This window comes from Anopheles merus, chromosome 3R, assembly GCF_017562075.2.
Source record: "Anopheles merus strain MAF chromosome 3R, AmerM5.1, whole genome shotgun sequence".
Classification (NCBI taxonomy): domain Eukaryota; kingdom Metazoa; phylum Arthropoda; class Insecta; order Diptera; family Culicidae; genus Anopheles; species Anopheles merus.
The window spans coordinates 46,495,233-46,499,259 of record NC_054084.1 but is presented as its reverse complement, the minus strand read 5'-3'; positions in this window follow the sequence as shown (position 1 = coordinate 46,499,259).

Sequence of the window (4,027 nt, the reverse complement as noted above, 5' to 3'; positions counted from 1 at the left end):
TTTAAAAAATCTAATCCAAACTAAGTAGTATCATCGATCATTGGCAAGCGACTTACGCGGTTGTGTGTAAAGATAAATGCAGAAATTTGAGGAAAAAGTAACAAAATTTTATATTTTAACATTTACAGAACAAGCAAAAATCAAGAAACCCGAGAATTCTAGAGTGGAACGAACGAGCACCACTCGCGACGCTTGAACTAAACTTACTATGTAAATATAGTTCACAATAGCATTCGATTACACTTGAAGATGTTCGTACAAATTACACATAGTAAGTAGCTAGTTTCTGTTTAATCCCAGTCAACGCGCATGATAACACGGGCAGTCCAGAAGCGTACGAGAAGCAGTATTTACTTACTGCTGCTCCTTGTACTTTCAAACAATGCCCATTAAAACGTGATCCGTCGTCAGCAAGCGAAACTATGGAGCAACTTTGAATGATAAATGGTTGATAATGGTGTGTTTCTTTTAAGGTGATTAATAATTTATTGAAAGCTTTACTTTGCTCTTCTTTTAATTTGTCGCACTAGTGCAATTTATGAACAAGGTAATTGAAATGTTAACGTTCGTGTACTACAGCATGAACACGTATTGTACTTTAGCGTTTGCTTTTACGATATTTTTATTTGTCTGCTACCGCTTAGGGAGTGTGTGTTCACATGCTCTGCAATAGTTTATGTCGGTTTTAACAGTTAACAGAAACAGTTTGTTAACAGAAATGTGCATTGCCATTATTAGTAACAGCTCGTAACAGCTAATGTTGCGTCGTAACACGGCAGATGTTTAAAAATATCCCAACCTTATGAATGTTGAAAATCAGTACAGAGAAGGAAAAACAAAAAGCTTAAATGATTGGCATAACGATAGTATGCTTTGTGATAAAATGGAAACAAACAGTTGAAACAAGTTTGTAGAGTAGTAGTTTACTCCCAACAAGAACTTTCTTCAGCATTTGTTCCATTAATCCTCTCCTAACCAATCTTCCTAGCATTGCATTTTGTTGCAAATCAATTGTTATCAGCAAAAGCACTCTCTTAGCGCATACTCAACTTGGTTTGCAAGGCTCCTCATAGAGATGTTAACAGTTTGCACGACATCCACTGCAATTCTATGATTCACTGGCCATACAATTGATGTCTTCACTCAATACTTCACTTTTGGTTATTTGTCTTTTTGCACTAAACCGCTCACCTAATTCAGTGGTACAGGTGTGTGTGTGTGTGTGTGTGTGTGTGTGTGTGTGTGTGTGTGTGTGTGTGTGTGTGTGTGTGTGTGTGTGTGTGTGTGTGTGTGTGTGTGTGGCCATCGACAATTTGCAACATTCGTGTGCAGATTACTCTTTGCTGCACAATCCACAATTATGTGTACAGCAGAACAATGTTCAGAGGTTCAGATGAAAAGATTTATTATACAACAAAGTAGATGCGTGTTTCCCTCCTAGTAGTTAGAGTACGTACGAGATTTTGCAATTTACAAATACTACAAAAATCTTCCAAATGAAGAAAAAATATTTTTTTCTGCCACTATACCTATTAATAAATAAGATACAATAAAAAAATCTTCCCAACAAACGAAGTTAGTGGTAGGGTACGCTAGACAGAGAAATACCGCGTTTCTACCCCATGCGCTAACACTAACACAAGCGTGTTTTGCACTATCCAAACTGTGCTAATTGGCCGTTTGTTCTTCGTTGTTTTGTTTAAAGTTTTAAGTGTACCAGTAGAACTATCAACAATTGTGTACAGCGAAATATATGGAGATACAGGAATTCCGACTTATGTCCAAAGTAGAGTGGATGTTAGGTTTTACGAATAAATTAAATTTGTTAAAAATAAATTTTATATGCATAATTCAATTCCCTAATGAAAGAATACATTTAACTAATAAGTTATTATTTTACATAGATCATCCCGATTAAACAGGTGAAACAACTACTAGTCATGCTTAAAGTACAGTAATTAACGGTTACCACCATAACGGTTTGTTTTGGTGGAAGAGAAGCTATCATTATTTTCCAGCAGTTTTTGTGGGACCATATAGTGGAATGATTCTGTTGAACCAGGACCCGCACCATTCCGATCTCACTGAAAAGACGACGCATAGTTGAACGTGCTAAAAATGTCACTTCTTTCTTTCTACTAGTTCCCCGCACTACTGATTGGCGTACCCAGTGGTCTCCAATCTGTGGTCCGTGGCGTCAACAGAAATGATCCGCGAAAAAAAAAAATTCAGAGAAATCCTTATTACAACCATACATACCGTGCAATTTTTGTTACCCATAATCAAGATAAAATTTCCAACAGCCACGTCTAGAATAAGATTTTAACAGATATGTAATTAAAAACTTTGAACTAATTCTATAGAATGTACAGTGGTGGTCACGTACTTTCGGACCCCTCATATTTTCTCCTTTTATCAGACTTTGCGGCAGCATGGACAGTTCCCTAGACCTTCTTTTTCTTCTTCTATGGCACAACAACCCATGTCGGTCAAGACCTGCCTGTACCCACTAGTGAAGTGAGCTTGGCTTTCAGTGACTTACTGTTACCATAGCAGGATAGTCAGTCCTACAGTATGGGGGCACAGTCTTTTCGGGACTAGAACCCATGACGGGCATGTTGTTAAGTCGTACGAGTTGACGACTGTACTACGAAACCGGCCCTAAACCACTTATCGGAAAAGTTTCTTCACACGTGTTTGAGGACACTCTTCATCTATGCACATGCAAAAATCAGACCGATATCTTTTAAAATCTTGGAACACCATTCATAAAAGTGATAAAAGGTATGAAATTTATGCCGTCCGGTAAAAGTCGGACAATCTGCATTTCATAGTAAAATGGCCACATAGCTTGCCAATATTGGCCAATTTGGTGCTAAAATAATTTGATATCAGTTATTAAAGGTCAGTTGACTAGTTTGGGAGATCATCTACGTATTAATAACCTAGGCCATGTACTCTATGGCCTTGATTGGCCAAATACCGTTTCTGCAAGGGGCCAAAAGAAGTAGTATATTAATTTCAAAGAGAATGGTAATGTTTTCTTCATAATTTTAGAGTTATTTAATATTTTAGAAGTATCAGGAATGAATAAGTAGTGAATATTTACTGCCTTACCTGCCATCCAATACCTAATTGCCTCAATGCCGTTGTTCATTCCTTCCATAGAATAATTATTGTTTCGATCGAATTGGTTGGCCATTGTTGTTCCTTGCGTGGTCATTGAGCATGCTTGAATATGCTAATAGCATGAATCGTATTTCTCTTTATAAAGGTAACGAATACGGCTTTGTACCATAAGCGCTCATACATCCCCATAATCCCCATTTCTAGATACCCTAACAACTTTCTTTCTTTGTGGTATGGTCCAAAAGCACTACCTAGGAGAGAAAAACTGAGGAACAATAACCCCTTTTTTAGTGTTTTTTTTTTACCGTGAATGAGACTAGTTCACAAGGGAATGCATACTAGAGGGCGGTAGACTAATCAGCCCAAAGCAGACAATCACAAAGGGAATAACTCGCAGGTCATCACAATTCTTCGATAAACTAGCTACATACAACATGGGAGTTTCAGAATCCGGGACATTCAATTCTTCGAATTATCGTTCGGTTTTCCCTCATTGAATGATGACTATCTACGGATGGTATTCTAAATATCACTAATCCGGCGCTACAACCGCGTTGCGGTCTTGGCCTGCCTCAGGAGTGTCCGAAACCGCTCACGGTCTCGCGCCTTCGTCTGCCAGTCCGTTATCCCGGCCTTACAGGGTTTTCCAGGGGTTCTTATAGTTGTGGAATATTTCCTTGACTCTTTCTTATGGGAAGTGAATTTCGTATGATGGAAGCTGGATTCCATGGCACCCTTTTTGGACATGTTCCTTGCAAATTCCTATTGGATTTGTCCAACAAGGTTGCTATAGAGTCCGATTCCTATTACATAAAGTTCATTTCACGTAAGAAAGAGTCAATAAAGTGTACCACAGCTATGAGAACTCCTGCAAAACCCTGTAATAGCGGACGCATCC